We start from the raw sequence: 16,231 nt of genomic DNA, 5'->3' as shown, positions 1-16,231 counted from the left end.
TATACATACAAGTAACATTAAGGGGACTGAGCAAAATGTATTTATGCATTTAGGAATACATGTATGCATTTAGTGTGTGTGTGTGTGTGTGTGTGTGTGTGTGTGTGTGAGTGAGAGAGAGAGAGAGAGAGAGAGAGAGAGAGAGAGAGAGAGAGAGAGAGAGACAACAATTAAATTGAGGCCATGAATCTGAGAGAACAAGGAAGGTCATGGGGAGGATTAGATTGAAGAAAGGGAAGACAGAAATGATCTTATTATATTTTAACTTCAAAATAAGTGAATAAATGGACAGAAATCTTTTAGATAACAATAAAAGTAATTCCCTGGAATGGGCATTTAAAATGCTGCTCTCACAAAAAGTTCAGATCCCAGTAGACTGGGTTTGATCTTCTAATTACAGCCAAATCCAGCTGCTGAGAAAGGAGAATTTAGGGTGACGGTGACTGGTGAGCCACAGTAATGGGGAACCAGGAGGCAGTGGTGGCCCACAGTGTTTACCTTGGTGACTTCACCAGAATTGGGACATGTTTCTGCTTCCCTGTGCTCTTGGGCTTAACTTAATGTTTTAGGTTTCAGAAAGCACCACTTTCCTCCCAATTGTGTTGTGCCCAGCTGTTCTGTTGCCCATTCCTATATTGATTCCATAAGTCCTAGCTGGACGCTGGGGCGTGATTTACAATGAGAAGGAAGAAGCTATATATAATAACACCACATTAGCACCTCCTGTTTGCAGGAGGTACTAATGTCCACTCTTGCATGGAGTGCATCTTCATAAGCTATACTATGAGACGCCCAGGGCTCAGGTCAGTGAGAAAGTACCTGGTTCAGGGTTCTCATTCATCATGTCGCAGTACGCTCCTTCTAAGACCTGCATATTCACAGAATTGTACCAAGAACACAATGCCACTCTATACATACTTGGTAAGTAAGTAGAAATAGCATTTAAATTTAGAAAAGGCATCAACTTATGACTGTCTTTTACCCTCCTCAGCCACTGGAGGTCACTGTTAGTTCACAGTAGGAGAACATGCTGGTCATCAAGCCATGCCTGACCAGCTTTAAAATTCTAAGTAAAATGATGTCAACAGTTGTTGGGTTTTGATTATTGATTATCCAAAGTTTTAGGAATTATAGCTTTACACTGCTTATCCTTAGTAACATTAACATAATAATTCTTAACTGACTGTCATCTTTTATGTGACATTTTGCTTATTTATTATCATACCCTGCGTCCCCTCAAAACAGTGTAGAAATTTTGGTGGGTAGTTTTAGTAATGGGTAGGATTCTTTTCTCAGACTTGTCCATCCCTCTCTATTCCTCAGAAAGGAACTATGGAGGATGTTTAGAACTCATCCCTCTTTTTACCTGGACTGTCACACATAGGCAAACTGAAATCTCTCCATTAGTCCTTCCTTCCTTTCTATTAACATTCCTGCCTTCAGGTTGAGAATAAAATCGCCAATTTCATATTCCTGAAAACAGATGTATCAAGAGATATTCCACAAATAAGAAACTTCTCAGCAAAGTCAGTTCAGAACATTCTGTAAACTGCAGCAAGAGACCCTTTGTGAGCCCTTTGGCCAGGGGTCAGCAGTCACAGTAGAGGCCAGATAAAGAGATATTTTAAGCTGTGTGGTCCATCAGGGATCTCTGTCAGAACTAGTGAAATCTCCTATTGAGTCTCCAGAGTAGCTTTGGGCCTTTCAGTAGTGAGGGTGCAGTCCAACACAGTTTTGTGTATAGACAACAAAATGAGAATTTCCGATAACCACCATATATGAATTAATACTCTACATTTGATATTACTCACAATAATAAACAAATCTACAAGTTAGTCACCTTATGAGGTCTGTGTATGTCTCTACTTGCCACCGAATGGTCAGAACAGGCTGTAGCTGTCAACCTCTTGGCACAACATCATCGCCCACTCTGGTTTTTCATGTAGTTTCTGTCATGTTAGGTGGAAACTAAGGACACAATGTGGGAAACAGTGAGCAAACAGAGTTTTCAAACTGGACTTCAACCTAACAGCCTTCTTGTTGACTTCAGAAATTCATGGAGGGAAAGAGAAACATGGGTGATCATGGTCTCCTTGGATGTGGATTCGAAAGGATACAGACTCCAGACAGTGCCTCTTTGGAACTGTATAACCCTGCCTGCTGATTGATTCTGTTCAAATTCTGATGCAACAGTATAAAGGGAAAGTTATTTAAGTCTTTATTTTAAAATGTTTTGACATATTGCTTTTCTAACTGTCTTTCTATATAGACTGCAACCTTCCCATGTGGCATTTGTGGGTAGGTCAGCATCCAGCCTCCGCATCTGCCATTGCCTTAGGTGGGGGTGGTTTCTAAAGTGACTGAAAGTGCATCCTCTATGTGCTGTGTCTTTTTCAACTATGTGACTCTGAGATGATTCTGCATGATCTCATCCCGGGACCTCATTAATGCACCTCAGTTTTCACATCTGTGTGACACGCCTGCCAAAGAGGATGGCTGTGGAAAACAAGAGTACATACGTGTAATGAATGTAGACCCTGGTACGTGACACCCTTTTCATAATAAAGTACAGCTCATCCTTTCTTTAAACACATCCATGAGCTACTTTATATAAAATTATTCTCAACTTATCATATACCAAACTACACACACACACACACACAAACACACACACACACACACACACACACACACACACACACACACACACACACACACGTATATACACATATTATAGGATATTGAGACAAAATAAAATAAGTTGAAAAACACAAATTATTTGGCCATGAGTTTCTGTTATATTTTTCTTCTTTCATCTATATTTTAATGTTTGAGAAGTTAATTACAAACTGAAAGGTTTTATTTGTTAAGTCAAATTGTCTATAAATATAGATACCATTCACATATATCCTACTCAGCTCACCTGTCAACGTGACACACCTTAGAGCCATCTGATGAAAAGCCTCAGTTGAGGAATTGTCCAGAGGAGGTTTTTTTTTTTTTTTTTTTTGGTTTTTCGAGACAGGGTTTCTCTGTGTAGCTTTGCTCCTGTCCTAGATCTTGCTCTGTAGACCAGGCTGCCCTCGAAATCACAAAGATCCACCTGCCTCTGCCTCCCGAGTTCTGGGATTAAAGGCGTGCGCCACCACCGCCCGGCCATAGGGGGATTTTTTGACTGTTAATTGAAGTGGGAAGGCCCAACCATCATGGGTAGCACCTTTCCATCGGTGAATGGTTCTGAATTATATAAGAAAGTTAGATGAGCATTGTCCTGGGCATCCTCCATGGTCACTGCTAGGCCTCTTTAGCTGTGTGTGAGTTCCTTGGTCAGAGGTAATGCTCCACCAGACTAGCCTACCTCAGCTTTTCTCAGTGATGGACTGTGATCTGGAATTGTGAACTGAAATAAACCATTTTCTCCCTTACTTTGCTTTGGTTCAGGATATCTGTCTCAGTAGCAGCCGTGAAATGAGAACAGTGCATAAATGTTGTGTGTGCCTGGGGTCCTGTTTTATTAATTTTACTGCAGTCTTGTCTTTTCTTCCTCAAATGTAACAAATACCAATTCTTCAGAAATTTGTTTTTGCATGAGACACAGTGTTCACTTGCTGCCTCCATCTTCTGCCTCAGTTTCTACCCTTTTCTAGTTGCCCTGAATCATGTGATAACTACTGCTGGTTGGACTTGGTGTGGTGTGTGTAGCTTCTGGGCCACAGCAGGTAAAAGCTGGTGTTTTCTTTGTCTTCATTTTCCCATTCAGGCCTGACTGTGGACCCCACTCAGCCAGACAGTGGGATTTTTATGTGGAAGTCATAGCGGGGTATTTTACTTGCTTTCAATTTTGATGTTGCGAACCATGCTGCAAGCCGTCATGTATACCCCTTTAAGTGAAATTCTGTTGTGCTCTCTGCTTCTGGAGGAATAACGTTCTCTCAGTTTGCTAAGACAGTAATTAATAGTGTTTTGGGTGTTGGTACTGAAAGAACAAAAAAGACAAAATCACTTACACTTTACCCTGATATTTCAAACAATCCATTTCAGGGTCTTCGAGCAGGGAAAGGGCTTTGGTGTGAGTGCGGAATGACTCAGAAGGTTTTGATAACAAATCATTCTGGCAAGGCTTCACTCCACAGGGAAAACAACATCCAAATAACAGGAGGTTTTGTTTGTTTGGTTTTGAAGAGCCATTGGGAATGAAAAGAAAAGCAAACAAGCCAACTAAAAGGATGTGACATTCTAGAATGACACTCTAGAAATGTCAGGTCAGCACAAATCAAAACAGCCTTGGAAAGTGAAGGAAAGAATGGAGAACCTATATGCGGGCGTGAAAGCTTGGCGCACACAGTGGGAGGTGGGGCAGCTTGAATGTGGCTTTTAGAGTCAGTGTTGGAGTCCTCAGATTTCCATCTTCAACTTACCTTTCTTTTGCTCATTTGACTTTTCAGTCATAGTCAGACAGCCATTGGGGTTCCCTCCCTCTCTCTCTGTGTGTGTGTGTGTGTGTGTGTGGGGTGTGTGTGTGTGTGCACCTGCAGGAGGCATGTTTGCAAGTGCATGTGCAGGTGTGCATGCATACATGTGGAGGCCACAAGTCACTCGACATTAGGCATCTGCTGCCATCCCTCCCCATTTTACTTCCTTAGGCACAATCTCTCACTGGAGCTCCCTGGCTCAGCCAGTTCCACGTGTCTCCTTACTCCAAGGATCTCCTGTCTCTGCCTCCATACTACGATTACAGGCGGGCAGCCATGCTCTTTAGCATTCATCTGGGTGCTGCATATTGGAACTCCTGGTCATCAAGCTTGCATGGCACGTGCTTGACCTTCTCCACAACCTTGTGTTCTATTTTTTTTCAGTCCCAAAAGTGGTTTACTCGTCTGTCACAGTCTGCAGCTGCTGAGACGCTATGGCAATTTTGTAACACTCCTCAACAGTATAGCATCTCTGTTCACAAATGTCCTGTGCTGTGATTGAGAAGGCCTGTCTAAGAACACCAGCATTAGAGGGACTTGGCACCTTGTTAGACATGTATATTCCCAGGTCTCAGCCCACCGTTGGGCTGGCTCTATTGTCTGTTTTCACAATTGGTAAAGAATCAGAGTACTTTATCTGGGAAGAAGAAGTAAATATTTCCATGTTTAGTTAAGACAAAGCCTCAGGAATCACACACAAAGGTTGATGTTATGTGAACGTGTTTTCTAGGGGTCGTCTATTCAGGTCTTAGGTATTAACTTCAACTGTAATTTTCTTCTACTCACTTTTGCTTTCTCAGGTCTGCCTTTGTTTTTGTTTTTGTTTGTTTTTTGTTTGTTTTTTGTTTTTTTGGAGTGTTTGGCACTTTTTTTTTGACATTTATGAAGGTAATTAAAGTTCTGACACCTTAAAAATCATTCAGCTTATGTCAGCCATAAGTCACTTAGGACATTTTTCTGTGACTTGGAAGGTCTTTGCCTCCTTGATAACACCGTTCTACAATTCTAACTTGTGCTGTAATGCTAAGAAGAAAAGTAGAGGAAGTAGGTGAATTTGTCCAGGAAAGCATTTCGGAAGTAAAACCACAGCTCTGACTCTTGCCTTGCCCAGTGCTAACGTACATTTAGACTTAGAGATGGCTCATTGCTCCTATAATAAGGCAGATGTTCCAGAGCTATGGAACCATGAGTCTACAAATGAAAAGCAATAGAAAGACAGAACCAAATTGACAGGCAATGAGCCTTTTCAGACTTCATTGTGTTAAACAATACATTCCATTATTATAAATAATTGTAACAGTTATAAGTCACATGAGACACAACATACTGATAAGTATTCTTTGGAGCTACTCATCTATAATTTCTCAATTATTTAGAGGAGTGTCATACGACATTGGCTTCATCCCTTAGACTCCTGTATATGATGTTTTTTCTTGAGACAGGAGTCATCATGTAATATTTAAAAGTTGACTATAGATTTTCAGAACTGTCAAAATCCATCATAAAGAGAGCAAGGAGGAAAATATGGGAGGGTTTGGAGGAAGGAGAGGGAAGGGAGAAATGATCTTGTTATGTTATACTCTCAAAAATAAAAATTATAAATTCCTTTAAAAAGATGTATTTACTTTTATTTACGCACGTGTGTGTTCCTGCATGAGTTTACATGCACCATGTGATGCAGGATCCTGTGGAAGCCGGAAGAGGGCACTGGGTTCCCCCTAGCTCCAGTTATAAGCAGTTGTGAGCTGCCATGTTGATACTGGGAGCCAAGCCCAGGTCCTCTGCACCAACAATAAGAGGCTTTAACTGCTGAACCATCTCTCAAGCCCTTCAAAATGCATCTTCACAGAACTGACTGAATAAAGATAATATACTCCCCCTTTATTTACACACAGCTGACTGAAGAGAGAATGGAATGCACCCTTTTAATTTATGCCTGTCATTTCTTCTATTGTGAGATATCTTCTCTCTGCTTAGGAAAGTGAAATTAGAATTTCTTCCTGACTTCACAGAGAAAAGCCTCTTGTCAAAATTGTCAAGATGACTGTAGTTATTTTTCAGACAAAGGGCCATAGCCTTCACATTGATTTACAGAATTGTACATTCATTACAGTGGAAATATCCAGTAGGCTTCTATTCACAGATATTAAAACGGTTGGCAAACAAGTTCATATTTGAAATGGCCTCAGGGAGCAAATATTTATGTGTCACTTGGTATCACAGTGTCCTAGGGATGAATCAAACCTTCAATCTTCAATGGACTTGGAAGTTACAAGCAGGCTTTCCACAGGACAGCAGAGTCTTCATGTTGACTACCTCCACTTGGTTGGATATGTTCCTATTTGAGACATGGGGAATAGGTCCATAGTCTATAGTACTTATTCATACGTAAGACATACCAAGCATTGTGCCACAAGCTTTCAGAGAAGCTACAGTCTTCCATAGGAGAGAAAATGCAAAAGAATAATTCCAACAGTCACGCAGTTCTTGTGTTGAGGGCAGACACAATCTCTTTAGGAAAATATAAGAAAGAGTTTCCATTAGAAAGCTGTGTGAACTGTCTTGTAAGAAGGTGGCTTGGGAAGGTGATACCTCCTCTCCTTTGGAGCTTCTTGTGCTTTCTGGAGCTCTTGCTACTTTCCCATGATACAATTGGGAGAGATTATCCTTCCTCATAGTGACTCACAAGTGATTTGAAACTTAGAGTGGTCCCTCTTTACTTATGAATTCGGTAAAGCAGTCTCTCTCTCTCTCTCTCTCTCTCTCTGTGTGTGTGTGTGTGTGTGTGTGTGTGTGTGTGTGTAGAGAGAGAGAGAGAAAAAAAGGAGAGAGAGAGATAGAGAGTAAGAGAGAGAGAGAGAGAAAGAGTGAGTGAGAGAGATTAAAAATGATCATCACTTGTTGATGAGTGACATGAAGCAGAGGACGTGGGTCTACTTTCTCAATTAGTCTTGGTTTTTCCTTCAGGCAAGCTTTAGAAGCTCTTAATTTAAGGATGGATGCTGGCTTCCGAGTCTCCACCATAATTCAGTGGGATGTATTACAGTTTGCCTACAGCCCACATCAAAGGCGAGGGATTCCTTGGTGTAAAGTTTCATAAATATTTAATTCAGTTGTATTCAGTTCCTATGCTCCTCTTACTTTGGAACCAAGAAATTTCTGCAAGTATTAGACATATTTCAGTGAATCCTGGGAAGCTCATCACCAGAGGGTATTATGACATCATTCCCCAGTGCCTCTTTTCATGTGAATATCTAGCCCTGCTAAGAATACGGTAAAAATACATTACTTTTGTAATATGTTTTTAATACATATAATAGAATGTGTTTCCACTGTACATTACTACCTATATGCAAGATTAATGCTTTAATTAGTTATTGTTGCAGTACTACTCTCTAGAAAGAACCATAGACTCTTAGTGGTACACAGCAGAAATTTATTGTATCCTCGTGTGTTTGCTGGTCAGCAAATGCACTTTGGCTTCAGAGTCTGGTCAGCAGAGTGGCTTTCCTCGGTGTGTTTCTTGGCTTTCTCTTGGGACAACAAATGAGCTGGGTCATTTGTTTTTTGTAGTAATGGCAGAGTTGAAAGAGTCAAATGGCAACTCATGGGATCTAAGGAAATGGCTTAGATGCTTTGAGCTGTATTTCATGAGCTAAAGCAAGCTACACAATCAAACCCTGTGCCAAGAAGCAGAAAAGCAAGCTCTCCTCAACTCACCTCTGACAACACTGTGGATGTGAATAGAGAGAAAATGGACCCAATATCTGCTGAGTCTTCTTCCTCATGCACTCATACACACTAGCTGTTTCTGTTATTTGGGTAATTAAAAGGATTTGTAAGATATTGCATTTACCAGTTGACACTGCTTCCAGCTCATCACCTAGGGATACTCCTGAGGCCACAAAATGTGGCTTAGACTTTTTTTGCTACCATAACCATACCCAGGTGCACAATGTAAGAGAAGGATTTGCTTTGCTCATGGAATTGGTACTTGACCTCGTTGCTCTGTTGCACAGGGACTAAAATAAGAGAGAATATCCTGGCAGAGGAAACACATGAGTGAGGAGGCTATTCACTTCATGGCATTCAGTAATCAAGAGAAAGGAATGAAGAAGACTTTGCAGTCTGACTTAGGGTTCTATTGCTGTGAAGAGACACCATGACCACAGCAGCTCTTATCAAGGAAAACATTTAGTTGGGTGGGTTACAGTTTCAGAGGTTCAGTTTATTACCATCATGGTGGGACACAGTGGCATGGAGGCACTGTGTCCCACCATGGTGCCAGAGTGGTGGCTGAGAGAGGTCTATATTTTGCACAGGCAACAGAAAGTGAACTGAGACACTGGGCATGGCTTGAGCATATACGAGACCTTAAAGCCCACCCCCACAGTGACACACTTCTTCCAACAGGGCCATACCTACTCCAACAAAACTGTACCTCCTAATAGTGCCATTCCTCATGAGGTGATGGGTGCCAATTACATTTGAACTATGACATGGGTCAAAAGTGATTAAGTTAAAAATCTTCATGTTCCAATCACTTCCTAAGAGCTCTACAGGTTGGCAATCATGCTTTCATCATATGAGCCTCTTGAAGGGTTCTTCCTGTTTGATAATGGGAGGATGTAATAAGCCACCTCTTACAAAGCTTTTGCTTATCATCACTGGTGCCTGTGATGGTTAGTTGTAATCATCTTAACAGAATCTAGAATCATCTGGGAAAAGAAGAATCTCAAAGGATTGTCTAGATTAGGTTTGCCTGTGGCCATGTCTTTATATTAATTGAGATGGGAAGACCCACCTACTGTGGATGGCACCATCTCCTTGGCAGAGACCCCTCAATTATATATGAATGAAGACTATTGAGCTGGCAAGATGACTCAGCAGGTAAATACACTTGCTACCAATCCTGATGATCTGAGTTCAATCCACAGGAACCATATGGTAGAAAGAAACAATTCCCTCAAGTCTCCCTTTGGGCTCCACATAACACTGTGCATACACATGTACACCAGCACATATAACACACACACACACACACACACACACACACACACACACACACACTAAAACAAATCTTTTTTGTAGAGAAAGTAGGCTGGACATTAGAAAGCACACAGTAATTCATTGCTGTTAATGGTAGATGTAATGTGACCAGGCAATTTAATTTCCTGCCGCCCAGATGTCCTTGCAGTGATAGACAGCATCCTGGACCTGTGAGCCAATTATGCCCTTTCTCCCCAAGTTGCTTTTGCTAGGGTTTTTTCATAACAACAGGAAAAGCAGTTGAGAGTGTGTCTTAATCAGTTTATCACCTGATACTTCATAATGATGGCTTATGTGGTTACTGTGAAGTGCATATCTTTTGGAGATTATAGGCTGTGGGTTTTTTTTTTTAAATAATTGCAAGTATATGTTTTAATTCTCTTTTCTATATAATCCACAACTTAGACAAAAAAATCAATAAACTTATAAAGCATAACAATAACTGTTCTACAGTCAGCAATACTGTTTTGTAATAACCTAATTTTTGAACTATACATGTGTTATGGGCATGGCATTATTATTGATAGTATCAATCTTTTTTTCTTTTGCCCTTTCTTTTGAATAAGCACACATACAGCACACAGTGTTTCCTTAGGCCATTCTTACTCATTATTTCTTTGGTTGGTCCTCTTCCTCTGTTCCAGCCCCTTGCTCCCACCCACTTCCCCCTGCTCTCATCCACTTTCCTCTGCTCCCAACCACTTCCCCCTGCTCCCACCCTCTTCCCTCTGCTCTCAGCCACTTTCCTCTGCTCCCAACCACTTCCCCCTGCTCTCATCCACTTTCCTCTGCTCCCAACCACTTCCCTCTGCTCTCACCCACTTCCCCCTGCTCTCATCCACTTTCCTCTGCTCCCAACCACTTCCTTCTGCTCTCATCCACTTCCCTCTGCTCTCATCCACTTCCCTCTGCTCTCATCCACTTCCCTCTGCTCTCATCCACTTCCCTCTGCTCTCATTCACTTCCCTCTGCTCTCATCCACTTCCCTCTGCTCCCAAACACTTCCCTCTGCTCTTCCTCTTCCTCTGTTCCATCCCCTGCTTCCACCCTCTTCCCTCTGCTCTCAGCCACTTTAACATCACCTGTGTTCTATTATCCATCCTTCTCTCTTTCCTTAGAATCTCTTGTCCTCTGCATATTTACTATTGAAACAATTGTTAAAGAATAGATAAAGCAACATAGAATGGACACTGAATGAATTACAACCATGATTTCCAGTCTTCCCTATAGCTATCCTGCAAGATAGACCCTGTGGGTGGAAGTGGAAGCCGAGGGGCCTGGATCCAGGGCTTACCTAAGTGGACCAAGGTGGGAAAGGGCTAGCAGGACCTTCTGGCTTCACAAGCCTGCCCCCTTCCTATAGTCTTTCTTTCGTCTCTCCATCTTCTTCACCGTTCCTCTCCAGTTTAGAAGTCGCATTAATATCCGGGCAGAAAGCACAGTCCAGGGCACTTTATTATTCTGCAATGTCAAACTCTCCTAGGAAGACCATTTTTCTACGGAGAGTTCCCACAGCCCTGGTACATGCAGCAGCATTCCCTTTCCTGGCTATGTTAATTTTCATACTCAATTTTTGTTTTCTGCTAGAGAAGAATATTAATGGAACTGAATAAATTAAGAGCCCTGGTACTTCATCATCTTAACAATTCAGCTCATTAAATGGATACCTTGGAGAGTTCAGGAGGTGCTTGCTGATAACTCCTTAAGCACAAAACACTTTTTGTATATTGTTTTTGTTTATTTTCATGCCCTATTGACCATAAAGAATCTCATACTTTTATGGCTCCATATAAATAATAAATATAATAACAAATATGGTAATTAAAGTTTGAAGGAAGACATGGTAGCTTTATGTTTTTCAAATTAAAATGGCAGTAGTTTGTCCTCAAACATCAAATCAACTGAGGAATATGATCAATTTCACCAGTGGGAAACAAACTAGATAAGTCTGTAAGCTGCATTAAATTTTAGTATTACGCGTATTGTAGAAAATGCTCAACATTGAAAAGAAAAAATTGAGAAAGGTGGTAAAGTAATCCATTTTTTAGTGGTTTTTCAAACAGGATTTTTAATGATTGGAGCCAAATTTCAAATACTTTCTCCATGGGTGCTGTTACTTTCTTGTGTGTGCGTCTGAAAGTGCCTGTTTCTGTGTGTGCACATACTCACATATGCAAGCCTGAACACACCATCTTCGCTAAGCACAAAGACTTTCCATCCAGTTCAAAGTGGCACTAAGGTTAAAAGTGGCCGTTTTGTAGATGAGTAGTATGAGAGTAATCTTTATGCCTCAGATCCACAGAAGTCAGATTTCTCTTACGTTTTCATTCTTTTTCTGTGTGTGAGATGCAGGACAGCTTCTGAAGGGGTTTTAGGGACAAAGTATGAGTATCGCTTCTCAGGCTTCTCCCTACTGAACGACTGTGGGATGTCTTTCTGTAGGCTGTGAATATGTGTTGTTCTCATTGGTGAATAAATAAAGCTGTTTGGCCAATGATAAGGCAAAACAAGGTTAGGCAGTGCATTCAAACTGAAGACAGAGATTAAGTAGGGTGGAGTCAGGGCAGATGCTGCAAGCTGCCCAGGAAGCAAGATGTGAAAGAACGGGTAAGCCACAGACCATGTGGTGATGCATAGATGAATAGAAATGGGTTAATTTACATGTAAAAGCTAGCTAGTAATAAGCCTGAGCCATTGGTCAAGAATTTATAATTAATATCAGCCTCTGAGTAATAATTTAAAAGCAGCTGAGGGATTGGGTGGGACAGAGAAAAGCCTTTGGTTATATATGATGCACAATGTACTGCCTGTACATCCACATAAAACCGAGAAAGCTTTAAAAAGGGTCTAATGCACAAGCTCTAGCAGGGCGCCTACTGTGGGGCAGGTTAAGATTTTTGCTCAAACAGACAAAAGGTTAAGGAACACAGTAAAAAACATATTCAGACAGAAAAACCTCTAAATGGGTCACAGCGTGTTTTAAAGATGTTCTTAGGCTTGAGAGAGAAAAGAGAAAAAAATATATACAGCCTTGAATTAAAATATAGATTTCAAATAATAAAATAAAGTCCTTAGAAAAGGGAGTAAAGTAATATAAATAAAATGAGCCATGTGAGGGTGGAAAAATACACAGAAAGTAGGGATTATGTATATTGTTGTTTTGTCTTTAAATTTTTGACTGCTATGAGACATTTGATTATGAAGCTACTGGATTAAACCAACGTATCTATTTTAAAAATATCTTCACTCCAAAATTTAAGTCAAAAGGTATGCCACTTTCGGGGTGAGGTTATGTTTTTTGTTTCCTCAGGAAATGAGAGGCTATGGATTCATTCAAAGTTGAAGATGACCAGATTTGATCGAGGAAGACCCCCTGAAGAATGTCTGATGGGAACAGATGGCCCAGATAATGTAACATCTCAGGACACCTCTGTTGCAGTTTCCTCTGAGTTCTTCATCCAGAACAGCTTCAAGGCTGCTGCCTGAGATGATCCAGCCTCACAGAATACTCCAGTCAGGCCTTGACCATAATCCTGAATTTTCTCAGGATCCCCTAAAAATCACCAGTGCTTCCAGTCAACACTAAGTAGTCTAGGGAACTGTTCCCACATTCTCAACATATGGATTGTGGATGCTTGTCATTGTTTAGGGGATTGGTTACAAGTTGTTATTGGTAATAGTCAGGAAAAAGTTAAACAAAAGAGATTAGATTCAGGAATCTTGTTCTAAAAAGAAAAAGGGGGGATATAGAAATAGGACAAAAGGCTAGATTATTGTATTTACTTCAATCCAAAAACAAGTGTTAATCTTACATATTTTACATTGATATGGGTTTTGGTTTATTGATACAAATTTGAAGTTAATTTTGTCATACTGTATGTATATTTCTACTTTTGTTTAGGATATTATATTTATGCAGCTCATTTAAAAATGCAATGTATAATTAAGAAGCACAGATTAATAGTCATCTGTGATAAACTTATAGTCATGTTAATTAAGTTTTTAGGTATACAAAGATATATTTCAATTAGATAGATCATCTTCAAACTCTTCAAAGACCTACAGAATATGGCATTTAAATGGTTTAAGAACTTAGACTTTTGTTGACAGTAAGACACATCTGCTCCTGGCAGTACCAATTATATCAAAGAGGATGATGGGAATCTAAGAAATTCCTTATGGAGTTTGCTTTTAATATAACAAGGCTAGCCATTTGGGCAAGAAATTGTTCTTGCCTGGACTGCTTGACAGTACACTGTATAAACTGGACATGCAGGACCCACAGGAAAGTGAATGCTAAACATTGCCAAAAGAAGGTGGGACGGTCCTTCAGGTTCCTGCTTCACAGAAGAAACTGCCAGACATTCTACAAGACACAGAGGAAAGCAACTGACAAACTTTGCCAATATAGGTGGGACAGTCCTTCAAATTTCTTGCTTCACTAAAAGTCTGCCAGATACTCTAGTCCTATATGCTGAAGATTGATGCCCCAACATTACAGAAGAACTCTGGGTGACTGTCCAGGCAGCCAGATGTCTCTATCACTTCTAGAGTTTTGGAAGTTGCTTACAATGTACTTCCTGTTTACTCAAGTCATATTATTATATCCTTCTGGGGTCTTTGATAAAGTTGAAGACTAGATAGTTATAATTATAGTTTTCCTTAGTTATGATAAAAGGTAAAGTAGTTATGAAACTTTAGACTCACTAAGATAGGATGGATGATAGAGTATTTTTTTTAATTTTGCCAAATACAAATAGATGAGATATTGTAAATATAATTCTTGTTTGATATTTGCTTTGTTATATGTAATTTTACTATGTTAAATGAAAACCTTCCTTTTTGACTAGACATAAAGGGAGAAATGCTGTGGGGTGTCTTTCTGTATGCTGTGAATATGTGTTGTTCTCATTGGTTGATAAATAAAGCTGTTTGGCCAATGACAAGGCAGGATAAGGTTAGATGGTTCATTCAAACTGAAGACAGAGATAAAGAAGGGTGAAGTCGGGGCAGATGCTGTGAGCCAACCAAGAAGCAAGATGTAAAGGAACTGGTAATCTATGTGGCAATACATAGATTAATAGAAATGAGTTAGTTTAAATGTTAGAGCTAGCTAGTAATAAGCCTGAGCCATCACCCGCAGGATGGGGAAGGACAGAGAAAAGCCTCTGGTTACATTGAACATGACTTGAAAGCCCACTTGCTATTTACACACTGTGCTTAGATCAATGAAGACCTACTCTTGGGAGTTGGTAGGGGTGGGACAGGGGTGTACAGGAGTTAGAGGAACTGACAGGGGTGTGGTCAGTACTGGTTCATGTGGGTGCTGGTTTATGTTTCCCACTTGCTAAATTTGGATCTTGATTGTCTTCCAAAGGTTATGTGTTGAAAGCTAATGTTCCCCCAGGTTGGGATGCCATTGGGAGGTGGTGGAGCTTATAACAGGTGCAGCCTAGTTGATGAAAGTTCTGTCAACAAAAGGTGCCTTTGAAGGGGCTTTTGGAGCACCCACTCCTTCTGCTTACTCTGTCTGTCTGCTGCATGACTTCCAGGAGATGAGTAGTTTTCTTGTTTTTCTTTTCTCTTTTTATTTCTAGTTTTTTTTTTTCCAGACAGGGTTTCTCTGTGTAGTTTTGGTTCCTGTCCTGGATCTTGCTCTGTAGACCAGGCTGGCCTTGAACTCACAGAGATCCACCTGGCTCTGCTTTCCGAGTGCTGGGATTAAAGGCGTGCGCCATCACCGCCTGGCTTGAGCAGCTTTCTTTCACCATACTCTTACACCATGTTGTAATATGCCACGATTCCCTGAAAACATGAGCTGGAATAAACCTTTCTTCCTTATAAATTCACTTATTCCAAGTGTATTGTCACAGTGATGGGAAGCCGAGTAGTATGTAACTTCTATCTGGTGTTAAGTTTAATGTTTTTAATGTGCAGTTATGTGCTTTTACACCAGGAGAAACATTCTTGCCATGTTGAATATGAGTGAATTCATATCATCTTTGTACCAGAACTGCTTGCTTTTCAGTTTTAGTTGATCAATGCCTAATCATTCATCATGTCCAAGTTCACTGTCACTTCCTCCAGGAAAGTTTACTTGACCCTTTAATCTAAATTAGGACCCTTTAAGTTTTTCTCTGTTCCTTTTCTTCAGAGAGTTTCAGGATGGTGCAGCACTTAGTGCATTGATTGGTAGACAGCAGATCAATACATCCCGAGTGAACACAACTAAATATTTCCTCGCTTCTTCCTATTGGAATTTATGAGGTTGTCCTAATATTTTATAGTCAACATCTACTAGTCCCATTCTTTACCATTGCAAGTGTTTTGTGGTTCCCTTTTGCTGCCAATGGGATTTAACATTTAAAAGGACTCAATAGTAATTTCTTTTGTAAAGAAGAGAGTCATTCAATTGCATAAATACTCAACATAATTTAAAGCTAAATGTACTGATCATAAATATTCCCTTTGCACAGGGTTCCCTCACAATTGAGGGAATACATTTCAACTCCAGCAAAGGAAACTTTCGTGGGACCTGGGGAAACTTAACCTCTAGATGCACAACAGCGCTCAGCCCTCGAGCTGCTGCACAATCTTTACTTAATACAAAGCTCCAGGGAAAGAGAGGCAGCTTAATTAGTGCTAATTGTCCTTGATCAGGAGGTGTCCTCTTAGTATGGCAGGATACAGTAAAATTCCTTATACCGTCT

This window comes from Onychomys torridus, chromosome 5 (genome assembly GCF_903995425.1).
Source record: "Onychomys torridus chromosome 5, mOncTor1.1, whole genome shotgun sequence".
Taxonomy (NCBI): domain Eukaryota; kingdom Metazoa; phylum Chordata; class Mammalia; order Rodentia; family Cricetidae; genus Onychomys; species Onychomys torridus.
The sequence above is the reverse complement of the archived record's forward strand: the minus strand, read 5'-3'. Positions refer to the sequence as shown.